The 16,709-nt window shown below is 41.1% G+C and overlaps 1 protein-coding gene across 9 annotated transcripts in view; it reads right to left on the bottom strand.

The window, feature by feature from the left end:
• Positions 1–16,709, bottom strand: part of LOC140197572 (teneurin-3-like) — a 2,811,066-nt gene that overhangs the window by 862,607 nt on the left and 1,931,750 nt on the right. Inside the window, exon 1 of one of the 9 annotated variants that reach the window (XM_072257700.1) lies at positions 6,922–6,962. The exons of the other annotated variants lie outside the window; for them this stretch is intronic. The gene's annotated coding sequence lies outside the window, so the exon portion shown is untranslated. Of the gene's footprint in view, positions 1–6,921; positions 6,963–16,709 lie in introns of those variants that run through there. 9 annotated transcript variants of the gene reach the window in all.

Below are 16,709 nucleotides of genomic sequence, written 5' to 3'. Positions count from 1 at the left end.
TAACTGACTAGACTATTTGGGGCCGAATGTGATGTTAAGACAAGCAGTAGTGAGCTCATGAAATGTTGAATGATTACTGTTGGATAAATTTAGATATCTGGCCCGTTGGAATAGAAAATTAAATGAATGAAAATTACATTTAAAGGAGACATATTAGAAACAAGAATGAGACATTTTGTCATTCAATTACATCATGATTGAACTGAACTTCAGCTGCATTTACCTGTCTTTGCCCTATTTCCTTCCTCACCATCCCGTAATAAGATGTGACATACATAATATTAAATATATCTATTGACACGGCAATCACAAGCTTTTAGAACAGACAAAGTTCCAGGTTACCACTATTTTTTCTTTGAAAAAAATACTTCCAGATTTCATATCAAATTGGTCTGTTTCTAATTTTAAAATCACAGCCCATTTTTCTTGATTTCCACCAGCAACGCTGTCTGGTTGAAATACTGATAGGTTGATAATGTCAAAAGTAATCTACCAGGTGTAGTTTTGGAATCGGAGAGAAAATTCATCTTGAAAGAAGTTTAAAATTGGTGAACTAAATCACCTTTTAGCTGGACAGTCTGTTCCTCTCCCCACTGAGACATTTTTTTAGGCAGGAAAATGGATGACAACTCGTGAGAGAACAGTGGTCTGGATTAGAAGGGCAACTTGGCTATCTCAGGTTGAACCTGAATGTCAGCTCCATTGCTAAAAGATTTCGTATCCAAGCAAATACCAGGCAACCTCACATTTACTCCGCTGATGTCTCGGATTCAATTTTTTTTCCCCTCTTTGAAGAATAGGCTTATTTTAAGAATGCTGCCTTGGGACTTCTGTGAACTTCACAGGCAGTTGAGATTAGGAGCTGAGCATTTTAATCCTTTATAAAAACAATCTGTTTTCTGCATCAGGGATCTCATTATCTTCATCATATAGTTTTGTTTGAGCACAGGGCTGTTGGCAGCAGGTATTGGGAAATAAGTGCCATGGTGCAGCAAATGAGAATTACATTCACAATGATAATTTCAGTTAAAACAGTTTCAAATAATAATTTCAAGACAACAGCTGAGAAAAACATGCCTGGACCAGTGTGAGTAAATTTCACAGCATATATTTATAACGTACAAAAAATCCCAATGGGCTTTGCAGGAGCATTATCGAACAATGTTTTACAAATGGCAGTTGACCAAAGCTTGGGCAAAGGGATAACTCTCAGGGAGCACTTTAAAAGAGGATAGAGAGGTGACAAGGTTTCAAGAGATATTCCGGAGCCCTGAGCTATGGCAGCTGAAGACACAGCCACCAAGGATGGAGGGTTCAAATTCAGGAATGATCAGCATAATCAGAGAAACAAAGATATTGCTAGTGATGTTGGAGAAAATTAGATAGGCAGTGGTGAGGGATTTGTAGGCAAGGGTAAGAATTTTAAAATTAAGTTTTTCTCAGCAGCAACCCATTGTAGGTTAGCAAATACTGGGAGGTGAACAGAAATTGTTGGAAGCTAGGGACATGGCATTTTGGATAAACCTACGCTTGTAAGAAGATTGGCCTTGACTGCAATAGGGTGATGTGGGGCAGTGATAAAGGGAGGATGAGTAAAAACCAGAGTTCCTACTGGCTGACTGTTGCATCAGAATGCAAAGAAGGTACAATGCCATTCCTCGGCTTGAATTTTCTATATTTTCCCAAACTATGTGCAGAAAATACATTGAACCGCAAAGCTATTCTAGTATGAAATCAAAAAGATGACGTTAGAGATGATAAATTAGTTAGTTGTTTAAAATATAAGGATTTTGTTAAATTATATTTTAAATGGTTTAGTACACGAGATGCACCAATGCAAATATGTTTTATCACATGGAGTCAATATATAAATGAAGTGCATATATTTATTTGTTCATTGCTGGGTTATTTCAAAGTTCAAAGTAAATTTATTATCAAAATACATACGTGTCACCAGGTACAAATTTGAAATTCATTTTCTTCATACTCTATAAACCCAATGACCATAACAGAATTAGTCAAAGACCACAGCAACAGGGTGGGCAATCAGTGTGCAAAAGACAACAAACCATGCAAATATAAAAAGAGAAAAGAATAATAAATAAATAAGAAATACATATCAAAAACATGTGATGAAGGGTCCTTGAAAGTGAGTCCACAGGTTGTGAGAACAGTTGAATGATGGGGCAAGTGAAGTTGAGTGAAGTTATCCCATTTGATTCAAGAGCCTGATGGATGAGGGCTAATAGCTGTTCCTGAGCCTGGTGGTGTGAGTCCAGAGGCTCCTGTACATTCTCACTGATGGCACCAGTGAGAAGAGAGCATGGCCTGGATGGTGGAGGTCCTTGATGATGGATGTTGCTTTCCTGTGACATCACAAAGTGTAGAAGTGCTTAAGAGTGGGGAGGGCTTTAACTATGATGAACTGTGCTGTATCCACTACGTTTTGTAAGATTTGCTGTTCAAGGGCATTTGAAGCACGGAAATAGTCAACAGATTTTTCTGTATGACAGATATGAGGGGTGATTGATAATTTCGTGGCCTATGGTATAAGGAGTCATTTTTAGTCATGTATTAGAAAGACTAGCACATTTATTTTTCAACATAGTCCCCTCCTACATTTACGCACTTAGTCCAGCGGTCGTGGAGTATACGGATCTTGGACATCCAGAAAGTGTACACAGCAGGGGTGATTGATAAGTTTGTGGCTTGAGGTAGAAGGAGATGAGTTATGCAGCTCTCGTTACATGCACATGCAGATCAACTCTTTGAGTGATTATGCAGAGAGTTTGAAGTTAATAACTCATCTCCTTCTACCTTAGGCAAGCAGAATTAAGCCATTCAGCCCATCAAATCTTCTATGCCATTCAGTCAAGGCTGATTTATTTTCCTTCTCAACCCCATTTCTCTGGCCTTTTTCTCATAACCCTTGACACCCTTGCTAATCAGGAACGTATCAACCTCCGCTTTAAATATACCCAATGACTTGGCCTCCACAGCTGTAATCTCTGATCCGTGTTGTGTTGTTATATAAATTTTCTATTAATTGACTTCAGTGGAATGAACTTCATAGGCAAGTACATTGCACTGATAGACCTAAATAGCACATTTAGTGTTACTGATCAGGAATTAATTTGAAGGCATTGGAAAATAAGGGTCTGAATAGAACTGAGGAAAGACGGACTCATGGGTTACGGGTACATAATTCATGGAAGATAATGACACAGATTATTTTAGTCTTTAGTGATCCTGCCTGGGGATTAATGACTATGAATATGTGCTTTTTATTCTTTCTAACATAATGTATCACCTTGAAATCATTTATATTTAAGTTGATTGGAGAACTTTGAAGTGCAAAAGTGGAGACAGGCAGCAATTTCAAGTTCCTGGATGTCAACAGCTCTGAGGACCTAACTTGGACGCCACATATTGATGCAGCTATAAAGAAGGCAAGACAGTGGCTATATTTCATTTGGAGTTTGAGGAGATTTGGTTTGTCAAATAAAATACTCGAAAACTTCTACAAATGCATCACTGCCTGGTATGGGGGGGTGGGGGGGTGGGAGCTACTGCACAAGATTGAAGTAAGTTGCAGAATCTTGTAAAATTAGTCACCTGTAACCTGAGCACCAGCCTCCATGGTATCCAAGACATCTTCAAGGAGCAGTGCTTTAGGAAGGTGGCATTCATCATGAAGGACCCCCACCACCCAGGACATGCCCTCTTCTCATTGTTACCAACAGGAAGGAGGTACAGAAGTCTAAAGGCACACACTCAGCAATTCAGGAACAGCTTCTTCCCCTCTGCTATCTGATTTCTAAACAGACATTGAACACTCCATCACTACTAATTTAACTTAGCTATTTAATAGACATATATATACTTGAAGTAACTCAGTTTTTTTCCTCTATATTTATTTATCGTTTATTTCACTGTACTGCTGCAGCAAAGCTTGCAAATTTCACACCATATGCCAGTGATATTAAACTTGATTCTGATTGTCCTTTATGAAAGATTTTTAGAAGTCTTCACAGTTTCTATGAACCACATTTATCAATTTGGAGCTGCCTGCAAATTTTGACATTATACTTCTGATTTTGAAATCCAAATAATTAATGCAAATTAGAATTGAGTCAAAAATTTAGTCAGAGGGTGGTGAATCTATGGAATTTGTTGCCACAGGCAGCAGTGGAGGCCAAGTCATTAGGTGTATTTAAGGCAGAGATTGATAGGTATCTGAGTAGCCAGGGCATCAAAGGTTATGGTGAGAAGGTGGGGGAGTGGGACTAAATAGGAGAATGGATCAGCTCATGATAAAATGGCAGAGCAGACTCGATGGGCCGAATGGCTGACTTCTGCTCCTTTGTCTTATGGTCTTCTGGTCTTACCATTGGAAATGCTGCTTCTGGGATGAGATCACAAGCCAAGACTCAGTCTGCCTATGCAAATACAGATTAAAGATCCAATGAGTCTCAATGGAAAGAAAGAATTGATCCCTTTGATATCCTGGCCAACTTTCATTGATACTTTAAATAAAAACCTAATTTTTTTTTCTGGAGATTTTATTGTGCGGAAATTAACTATTGCATTTTCCTCTTTACAAGAAATTAAAATGTGGTGCATTTCTGGAATCTTGAATACATTTTTAAACCAACAACCTTCTTGGCTGGAGGTGGATGTTGACCATCTCCATGATACAATTACAAAAATAAGACAGGCCAGCTCTCCTTAGTGTCCTGATCAATTTTTAATCCTCAGTCAACATCAGTAAAACTACATACATGATTTATATAACATTATATTTTATGGGACTTCCAATATCCATGCTGGCTACTGTGCTTCTAAAATTATTTCATTGCCTGTAGCGTTTATTGACACCTGGACATAGGAATACAAAAAATTTCATTCTTAAAAATTTATTGGGTGTAAAATGTTTTGGGACATCCTGAAATTCTTTTGCACCTGCAGAGCAAACAAACTGACTGGTCAGGAATGCTGGATAATTGAGTGTTTGGCATCTCTATTTTAGAGTGACATTTCACACTTACTTTTGCTCCTCAGTAACAGAAAATGACGTGGACATAAAACCATCAATAATTGTGCAACAGTCAACCAACTCTGAGAAAGCCTCTGTAAGAACATGCAAGAAGCCTTCTCATTTGTGAGCCACAACGTTGTAATGAATGCAATTCTTGGCCATTGCCTCCCACATCCTCTTTTCTCACACCCATCGTCTACCGCTTCATAACTGTCCTCCTTAGTTGGACACTAATCAGTGCAAGCTTGTATTCAGTGCTATTGCAGACAGTAGTACAGCACTTCCTTACAAAGGGGGTTAATAATGAAGATATGCTTCAGTTCTCATAACATGCTGTTTCAGAATATTTACCGATAGTCTCACCTTCCCACAAACAGAGAGTTTATTGATTCCAGGCTCCTACGCACAGAACTGCACAGTGTAATATTTCACTATGTAGCAAGAAAAGGCATGTTTTTTTAAAGGCAATCTTGAATGGGCCAAGTTCATGAGGAATGAACTGATCCGTAAACGATTTGGAAGCAGTAAGCCCATCAATCTTAACTTCGGTTTTGCCGCACTTTTCAGTGGGCTTTTGTTACAGAGATGCCAGCCACTATCATCAAATCATTCCATTGTAAAGTGAGAGAGTGGCATATTTAGCAAAACAGATGATACCTTTAGCCTAAATTCCCAAGCCATTAGACTTGTATTCCGTACACTGACATAGCAATGACAATTAAACTAATGAGAGCTAATTCTGACCCAGCAGGCCCCTCCCACCAGTGGATCACTCTCATCAAGAACAAGCCTCTAATTTGGAAGATCTTTCCCTTTTTTCGTTTTGTTTCATGTGTGGCCCTTGCCTGGCAACAAACGTCTTACTTCAGGCAGCACCATCCCCTGGCTTGTTGCTCTTTGAGGTTGAAAGGAAAACTGCTTGAACATTTGACTTTTCTTTCAAATAAAAGGTTCATTTTCCAGCTTGTGAGTGCCAGAATCACATTATTAGGTACTGCTAACAAGTATTGCCCAAAGCATCCTGTTTCTTTTAAGTGTCTATTGAGGAACAGCATTTTTTTTAAGCCTGATGAGAGAACACACATGTATACAGAGTTCTGGCTAATATTGCCTTGGAAATAATTATTTATTATGATTGGCACACACAACATCTTTCCCCCCACCCCCCCCCCCACACACACACTTACTTCATGACACTAACTGCATTTTCAGCACGCACAGAGGACCACAACCCTGTCGTAAGGTTTGAAGGCTTGCGTGTCTCAATGCCTCAGAAAGCTATGTTGGCTGGAATCAGAGCTTTATGCACTGGCTGTTAGTAAGGTCATCCATGCCAAACAGGTCAAAGGATAGAGGCCAGACTAAGAGTGGTCACCAGTCCTCTAGGTTTGGGGGTTCAGTTCAGGGCTAACAGTCCTGACTGGTAAGACAAAACTGTTGCTGAGACATCAATGAAGAATCTTTCTACATCTGTACGCAATGCTATCTCTAAGTTTCCACCTGGGACTTGCATGACTGACAGCAGCGAAAAGCAAGCTACAGACATGATGGAGGAAGCCCTGCCAGAGATGGAGGAGCTTCACTGATGCCCTGAATGCCAGTGGCATGACAGGCAGTATGTGGGTAGGCTACTATACATTGCAAGGCAGGAGGATCTGGAGAATTTTAGAAGAAGCTGCTGAACTTTTCTTTTATCGATCCTCCTGCATGTCCCTATATAGTCTCATCAAAGAAACACAGAGCAAAGTTGTTGATTCTTTATTACAAACCTCTCTTGTATCTTTCAATTTACCAAAGCACGATCAGTGCATGTTTTCAAAGTAGAAGAAAAAACTCTAACAATCAAATCACAAGGCAGCTGTATATATTTTATGTTTGCTTACCAATTGCCTTCCGCATTGAAAATTTCCAGTTATTGCCTTCCTTACGCTTCTGTATATCTTGCAGTTTGATCTCAATTCTGAACTGACACAGCACTGCTGCTTCGTTTTAACTTTTCTCCTGTTCATATTGTTTAATTACACACTCAGCTGCTCTGCTCATCTCAATCAAGATGTTACTGCAGTAGAAAAGATCTAAATCAAAGTTTTATCTCTCTGACCATACGCTAATACATAGCAAGTTTTTGAGTCAGCATAGTAGGGTAGGTGGGAGGGATAGGAAAACTACATTTTTATTGTACAGAGTGGGCGGTTGCATAGTCTGTTGCTAAGAGGCAGTCTAGCCCAGACAGTGGCTTCCCTAGCTGGACGTGCCTGCTGGGACAACGAATTTTACAGCAGGTCTGGCAGCTTGCCACCAGCCACAGAAGGCTTTTGCTGCAAAACACTATGCAAGCATCCCACTGGTGGCAGTGCATTGAATAGTAATTTGTAACTGGGAGTCCTTATTGCCAGGTAATAGCCTCCATTACCATAGGGACCGCACTTTGAAGGTACTTTGTTGGCTGAAAAGCACGTCATTACAGAGCAGCAAGTTACTGAAAAGCAAACGACTTGGTCATTGTCACATTGATGCTTGTGGGTCACAGTCATAGAGTAATACAGGCCCTTTGGCCCAACTAGTCCATGCCAACCATCGTAACCTCCCTGCGGGTCCCAGTTTCCCATGTTTGCTTCAAGTTACAACCCCTCCATGTACCTATCTGAATGCCTCTTAAATGTTGCAATTGAATCCACCTCTATCACTTCCTCTAGAAGTTTATTTCAGTACTATTTTGGCAAATTTTAATTGAGATGGCCTGCACATAATGAGCACTGAGCTGAACTGAATATGCATGGACTCTTTTGATTTTGTGTTTTATATCCTGTGTTCTTTGTGTTTATTTTTGTTGCCATTTGTGCAATTTGTTCTTTTTTTGCACATGGGGGAGATGTTGCTCTTTCTCTTTGAATGATGCCCATGGTTTTCTATGTTTCGTGGCTGTCTGTGGGAAAGACAAATCTCAGGGTTGTATACTATATACATACTTTGATAATAAACGTACTTTGAATGTTTTGTGTAAAGAAATTGCCCTTCAGTCGCTTTTAAAAATCTCTCCCCTCTTGACATGCATCTCTGTCCTCTAGTTTTGGACCTGCCAATTCTAGGCAATAGACTATGAACATCTACCTTATCACAGCTCTCATGATTTTATGACGGGTGATCACCCTCATTCTCCAGTTCTCCGGGGAATGAAGATCCAGCATGCCCAACCTCTCCCTATAACTTAAGCCCCCGAGTCCAAGCAGTGTCCTCATAAATCTCCTCTGCACCTTCTCCAACTTTTCCTAAATATGATGCTAGGACTGATGAAGGGCCAGCAGGCTAAGTACCTTCTTCATTACCTTGCACGGGCATGCTCCTGCACTTCAGAGTCAGAATCAAAATCAGGTTTATTATCACCAGCAAGTGTCGTGAAATTTGTTAACTTAGCAGCCGTTCAACGCAATACATAATATAGAAGAAGAAAAAACAAGTAATCAATTACAGTATGTGTATATTGAATAGATTAACAATTGTGCTAAAAACAGAAATAATATATATTAAAATTGAGTCATGTTCAAATATTCAATGTCCATTTAGGAATTGGATGGCAGAGGGGAAGAAGCTTTTCCTGAATTGCTGAGTGTGAGCCTTCAGGCTTCTGTATCTCCTTCCTGATGGTAACAATGAAAAGAGGGCATGCCCTGGGTGCTGGAGGTCCTTAATAATGGACACTACCTTTCTGAGACACCGCTCCTTGAAGATGTCCTGGTTACTTTGTAGGCTAGTACCCAAGATGGAGCTGACTAAATTTACAACCTTCTGCAGCTTCTTTCGGTCCTGTGCAGTAGCCCCCCCCCCCCATACCAGACAGTGATGCAGCCTGTCAGAATGCTCTCCGCGGTACATCTATGGAGGTTTTCGAGTGTATTTGTTGACATACCAAATCCCCTCAAACTCCTAATGGAGTATAGTCGCTGTCTTGCCTTCTTTATAACTGAATCGATATGTTGGTGAAATTAGGGAGAGAAGAAAATGAAGAAAACTTAAAGAAACCTTTTCTTATATTGTAAATGACTAGCACGTACTTTTTAATATGAAATGTGCATCGATAGTTATACTGCGTGCTCTTATGGAAGCCCCTTTGCATTGTGGTCCTTTGTAATTAATCATGTAAAGAAAAAGAAAAAAAACAGCATCTTGTATTTTTACAGCTAGCCTTTACATGCAAGTGAATCAAAAGTCTTTCCACCGTGTTCAAAATGTAATTAAAAATACCTTTCACTTAATGTTATGTGTGGGCTATTAATTCTTTCCTGGGCAAACCGCATTTCAAGTCAGATGAAGTGCATTTACAAAAAGACCTTGTTCAGTATTCTTTGCGAGTTCACTAATGAGGAAGCCAATGTGGCGATCAATGTGACATTTTCACACATTCTTCCGTGCAAATTGGGTAAAATATCGAGAGGAAGAGTCGTGCGTGAATTGTGAGCTCTCAGAAGGGTGAGGGGAAAATGAACCTCAGGAGAGCTGATACTGCACTAATGATTTTGAAACTAAAGTATGCAAGCCATCAAAATGCTTTGCTGCGCCTTTTGAATCCCATTCACTCCCAGCACACTCATGGCCTGGTGACCAAGAAGCCTGGAGACGGGGTGTGAGCCCATGGCCGACCCCATTTCTCGCCGATCTCACCAATTAAAGTGTGGAGGACGATTGAAATCACTGAGGACTAGAGCAGAAGGAGAGCGGGTGTTCAGTGCTCCTGAGGGTGACCAGTCTCTCCTCTCACTCGCTGCTGCCAGAGTCCTGGGCCTTTGCCAAGGTGTAGTTGACACGTTTTGTGGATTGGACTCTATAGTTCATGTTATGATGCATTTCTGGTTTCAGATCACTCATTTTGTTGCTGTTTTGTGCAATTTTGATCGGGGCAGTCTGGCTCTGAGACCTGCAGTCAACAGCACTAAATTGAACTGAACTGAGCTGAACTGAATAATCCTGGGCTGTTTTGATGATCTGTGGTTTGCTGTTTTATATTCTGTGTTTTTCTCTCTTGATTTGCAGTTGAGCAATTTGTTCTTTTTTAGTGCTTTGGGGGTTTGATGTTCTTCCTTGAGTGGGTTCGATGGTTTTCTTTCTTTGTTTCGTAGCTGTCTGTGGGAAGACAAGTCTCAGTATCAAAGTATGTATACTGCATGCATACTTTGATAATAAATGTACTTTGAGCCTTTGAATCTTGCTCTGTGGTGCATACACAGTTCAGCTGACTTAACCAGCTCAATGCAAATCAGCAGTCCAATAGAGCAGCAGTTCACAAATTAATCCAATGCCTGTAGAGTTTGAAAGAAGCGTGGTATCAATCCCAAGCATCTGGCTTTCAGGGAGCATCAGGGAAACATATAAGGTCATTAATAGTAGTCCAAACACTAAACAAGATTTAGTGCAAGGCTTATCTCTGAAGCTTTGGAAAAGTTTCACTCATTGCAAAGTTGCTGCTGATTTTAATGTGATTTACAGATTTAGCCATGTAAACACAGATGGGAATTTTAATTACAAGTATCTACTGTATTCTTCCATGCTAAGGTTCTCATTCTGCACCTCAGGCCTGGAAGAGACAGCAGTATTTGCAAGTCCATCACATGCCACTTAGTTCATGAAATTTTCTGCTTTACCTGATTGCCAGAACCTCTGGTGGTTTGTGTTTTAGTGTTTTTAAGTCTATTAAAATTGAAATAAAGCTCTCTGTAACTGGCACAGAATAAGTAGGCCAGCTTCAACAAGACCTAGAGAACTCCCAATATACAAACTGCTGAAGGAACTCAGCAGATCTGGCAGTATCTTTTGAGAGGAATAAAGAGTCAACATTTTGGGCTAAAACACATCGTCATCACTCACGAAGGTCCCGATGGAGGGTCTCAGCCCGAAACACAGACCCTTCATTCTTCTTAGTAGATCTACCTGATCTGCTGAGTTCCTCCAGTAGTTTGCTGGATTTCCAGCATCTGCAGGATCTCCGGTGTTTAGAACTCGTCATATTTCAGGTATAGCACCATCACCAGAAATCATCAGGTCAATTGAAGTAAAATTCAGGAAGAAGTTAGCAATGGAAGCTGAATCCCTAGCATTAATATTACACAATTACCCCAAAGTTGAAACCACCGTCTGCCAAAGAAATGAAGACCACTTCAATGTTATGCCATCATTGTTAACGTGACATAATAAAAGAAAAGGCTTAATGAATTTCCAAAGTCAGGCCAAGGAACTGAAAGTATTGTTACCCAAACCCAGCCTGCCATATTCTGTCTGGTACAATCCTAATTAATTACACAAGAAATACAAACCAAAAATTAAAAGTTTATTACACACAAAATGCTGGAGGAACTCGGCTGGTCAGGCAGTATTTACGTACGATGGTGCCATTAAGGAGCTACTGTTTGCATGCAACTCTGGTGGGAATCATCAAATATTCCCATTCAGGACTACTATAGCTGAAATTCATAGCCATAGCCATGGGTACTTCAGTAAGCAGCATCGTTTTAAAATGTTTTAAAAAAATTATCAATACTTAAAATCGATGAACCTCAGACTGCAGACTTGGGTCATGAAAGAGTTTTCCCTTTAAGAAAATGGAAGCGGGGATGGTGTGCCAGTCTGCAAGTACAATTGAACTGCAGAGGCCTTACACCCCCCATTCACGACTATCTCATTGGTGAATGCACAGTCTCTGGTGAATAAAGTTGAATACCTCAGAGCAAGATTGCTGTACCAGAGGAACATCAGGGACTACAGTGTACTTTGCTTCACAAAACATGGCTATAGCCCGCCATTTCGGATGCAGTGCTGCAGCTCAATGGTTTCATAATTCTCTGCAAAGACAGGATAGCTGAGTCTTTCAAAGGCAGAGGAGATAGAGAAGGCTTTATGATTAGCTCATCATGGTGCATAAATGTGGCAGTTCAGTCTCAATCCCGCTCATCTGACTTGGAACATCTAGGGTTAAATGTCATCCATTTTAATTGCCATAGGAGTTTTCTACCATCATCCTGGTAGTGGTGTACATTCCACCTCAGGCCAACGTCAGGCAGGCATTGGACGAACTGAGCAACATAATCAGCAGGTACAAAACTGTGCACCCTGATGTCTTTCCTATCACTGAGGGAAATTTCAACCAGGCCAGCTTGAAGAAATCCCTGAACAACTGACACCAACATATCACCTGTGGAACCAGAGGAGCCAGCACACTTGACCATTGATAAGACCGACATCAAGAATGCCATCATACCATCCCACACCCACACTTTGGAAAGTCTGAACTTCTGGCTGTACTTCTACTCCCACTGTACGGCCAGAAACTAAAGCCCACTACATCAGTGGTGAGAACCAAGACAGTATGATCAAAGGAGGTGGAGGAGTGCTTATAGGACTGCTTTGAGTTGGTGGACTCAACATTCAGGGATTCATCTTCAGAGTCCACTTGTCACAGACTTCATCAAGACCTCTGTGTTTGAGTCTTTGTCTGTGTCTTTGAGAACATACTGGACACACCCAGGTTAAAAGCTGTGGATGAACCAGGAGATTTATAGTCTGCTGAGGGCTAGATCTATGGCATTCAAGACCAGTGATCCAGAAATATACAAGAAGTTCAGGTATGACCTATGGAAGGGTATTTTAAGAGTGAAGGAACAATTCTGATTCAGGTTAGAGATATAATGGGATATACATCAACTCTGGCAGGGTTTGCAGGCTATTACTTCCTACAAAGCGAAAACCAACATCATAAATGCCTATGATACTTCACTCCCAGATAGGCTCAATCCCTTTATGCATGCTTTGAAAGGGAGATTTAACTACAATTGTGCGAATCCCTGCAGTATCTGGTGACCCCGCGAACTGTGTCATGGAGGCCAACGTCAGAACTTCTTTCAAAGGGTGAACTCTCACAAGGTATCATGCCCTGATGGTGTACCTGGTGGGGCTCTGAAAACCTGTGCCAATCAACTGGTGGCAGTGTTCAAGGCTATCTTCAGGCTCAGACTGCTGCACTTAGAGGTTCCCACCTGCTTCTAAAGGGTGACAATCATACCAGTGCCCAAGAAGACAAGGTGAGTTGCCTCAATGACTATTGCCCAATGGCACTCACACCTTCTGTGATGAAGTGCTTTCAGAGAATAGCTTGAATTCAGCTTAGCTAGAATCAACTCCTGCAGGGACCTGGACCCTAATGCATTTACCCTACCACCACAATAGGTCTACAGTAGATGCAGCCTCACTGGCTTGGATCACCTGGAAAATATCCATACACAAGTCAGCTTGCTGTTTATTAACTGCAGCTCAGCATTCAACACAATTAATTCCTCAGTTCTAATCAATAAGCTCCAAAACCTGGGCCTCTGTACCTTCCTCAGTAACTGCAACTCGACTTCCTTACCAGGAGATCACAGTCTGTGCAGATCAGAAAAAACACCTTCTTCTCATTGACAATCAACACTGGTGTACCTCAAGGATGTGTGCTTAGTCCACTGCTCTACTCTCCCTTCACCCACAATTGTGTGGCTGGGGACAGCTCAAATACCACCTATAAATTTGCCAGTGCCACAAATATTGTTGGTAGAAATTCAGCTGGTGATGAGGAAGTGAGATTGATCAGTGGGTTGAATGGTGTCACGGCAGCAACCTTGCACTCAATGTCAGTAAGAAGACCAATAAATTGATTGTGGACTTGGGGAAGGGGAAGTCGAGAGAACACACACCAGTCCTCATCAAAGGATCAGAAGTGGAAAGAGTGAGCAGTTTCAGATTCCTGGGTGTCAACATCTTTGAGGATCTATTCTGAGCCCAATATATCATGCAATTACAAAGAAAGGTAGAACAGCGATTATAATTCATAAGGAGTTTGAGGAGAATTGGTTTGACAGCAAAGGCAGACGCAAATGTCTACAAGATGTACCGTGGAGAGCATTCTAACTGCTTGCATCACCCTCTGGTATGAAGAGGCAACTGCACAGGATGGGAAAAACCTTCAGCGAGGTGTATATTCTGCTACTCCTTCATTGGACACTAGTCTCCTCAATATCTAGGACACCTCAGAAAGGTGGCATCCATCATTAAGGATCCCCAACTGCTCAGGACATGTCCTCTTCTGATTGCTACTAAAGCTGAGGTATGCCTGAAGACACACACTCAATGTTTCAGGAACAGCTTCTTCTCCTCTGCCATTAGATTTCTACATGGACAATGAACCCATGAACACTGCCTCAGTATTTTTTCCTCTCTTTTTGCACTACTTAATTTTAAATTTTCATTAATACTTCTTATGGTAATTTAGTTTTTATTATTACGTATTGCATTGTACTGCTGCCACAAACAACACATTTCATGACATATGCCAGTGATAACAAACCTGATTCTGGAGAGGAATAAGTCGTCAATATTTTGGGCCAAAATGCTTAATCAGGACCAGAAAAGAAGTGGGGAAAAAAGCCATGGTTCCACACTAGGTCAGATCTTTTCTTGTCGAGGTCATTATACTGTACATCTACATGGAGAAACAAGCTTTTTCACTCTCTGATCCTCCATTTTATTGAATGATGTCAGTGGGCTGCTTTTAAAACAAAACATGACTTGAAGGTAGGTAGACATTTTACAGTTAAATCCATACCACCTTATCGCGGTTCTCCATTTGCTTACAAAATGTTTCTGTTATCGGATCACCCCAGCTGCACAAGAAAATTCTGCAGCAGTCAATGTGGCCTGGTAGGAACAACATCAAATGTTTGAAATGGATTTCTCATCCAGAAGAACAACAATTCTTTGTGGACAAAACAAAACCTGTTGAGTTTATAGTCCATCTGGCTGTGATATTTGGCTTCATGTCATAAATGAACTGCATTATCCCTACAAAATAACATTTAAGTAAGGATCAACCTTCCTGTTTTTGAATTCTACTCAACACAGTCAACGCTTTGGATGTATTGGGTTCTCTTGCACTCAAGTTAGAAAAGTTCGATCAGATTTTGAAGTCACTGGAATTCTTGTCATTCAGGTTGGAATGTGACTCAATCATTACCCAACAAGGATGGGCTTTAGCCTATTGTATTCCATGGGATGAAGTCCAAAGTGAAATTGGAGCATTGAATATCAAATAAATATAAAGTAAGTCAGACAATTTTACCCCTTCAGGTTCTCTTTTCTGCAATACCGTCTTTTTAGCTTTTAAATATAATGAGTATGAATGCAAAATATTGCTGCATAGCTTTGGGTGGAAGGGAGTAACTTGATCAACAATCTAAGTAATTCACAGACAATCCTTTCCTTACACAGAAAATTGAATCATTTATCTCTCAAAACGTTCACTGACCTGCCACAAGGAGTTTAAAAAAGCAACTAAATCAGCACTGCATACTAAGCTTAACTCAACACAACTGTTGCAAACAGGGTGCAAAGAGGACAACAGTCACACTATGGTTATGTTATTGGAACGGTGGTGAGATCCAGACTGGTGACCAAATGCTACGGCAGCAATTGGGAAGCTGAGTTAGGAATAAGAAGGTAGTGTATGTCAAGACATCCTACCCTGCTTCAGCAACGTCCTTCAGGAAAGGATCCTGATGTGATTCTACACCCCACAGGAATGCAATTGAATGCAATGACATTTACAAGGTGCGCTGTGCTGCCAAAAGAAAGCAGCTGCCATCGTCAAGGAACCCCATCATCCAGGCCACTCTGTTTCCTTGCTGCTGCCTTCAGTCCCACACCATCACATTGAGGAACAGTTGTTACTCTTCAGCCATCAGGTTCCTGAACCAGCACGGATAACTCCACTCATCTCAACAGTGAACTGATTCTACAACCTATGGATTCACTTTCAAGGACTCTACAACTCAAGCTCTCAGTATGATTTATTTACTTATTTCTTTGCTTTTTTTGTATTTGTACAATTTGTTCTGTTTTGCATATTGGTTGTTTGTCAGTCTGTGTGAGTTTTTCATTGATTCTGTTGCATTTCTTTGTTCTCCTGTAAATACCTGCAAGAAAATGAATCTCAGGGTAGTATATAGTGATATACAGTGTATATAAGCAGCTGGTGGTAGACCTGAGGAGAGCTAAGGTACCGGTGACCCCTGTTTCCATCCAGGGGGTCAGTGTGGACATGGTGGAGGATTACAAATACCTGGGGATACAAATTGACAATAAGCTGGACTGGTCTAAGAACACTGAGGCTGTCTGCAAGAAAGGTCAGAGCTGCCTCTATTTCCTGGGGAGACTGAGGTCCTTTAACATCTGCCGGACGATGCTGGGGATGTTCTATGAGTCTGTGGTGGCCAGTGCTATCATGTTTGCTGTTGTGTGCTGGGGCAGCAGGCTGAGGGTGGCAGACACCAACAGAATCAACAAACTCATTCGTAAGGCCAGTGATGTTGTGGGGATGGAACTGGACTCTCTCACGGTGGTGTCTGAAAAGAGGATGCTGTCTAAGTTGCATGCCATCTTGGTCAATGTCTCCCATCCACTACATAATGTACTGGGTGGGCACAGGAGTACATTCAGCCAGAGACTCATTCCACCGAGATGCAGCACAGAACGTCATAGGAAGTCATTCCTGCCTGTGGCCATCAAACTTTACAACTCCTCCCTTGCAGAGTCATACACCCTGAGCCAATAGGCTGGTCCTGGACTTATTTCATAATTTACTGGCATAATTTACATA

This window comes from Mobula birostris, chromosome 5, assembly GCF_030028105.1.
Source record: "Mobula birostris isolate sMobBir1 chromosome 5, sMobBir1.hap1, whole genome shotgun sequence".
NCBI classification, from domain to species: Eukaryota; Metazoa; Chordata; class Chondrichthyes; order Myliobatiformes; family Myliobatidae; genus Mobula; species Mobula birostris.
The sequence above is the reverse complement of the archived record's forward strand: the minus strand, read 5'-3'. Positions and strand labels throughout refer to the sequence as shown.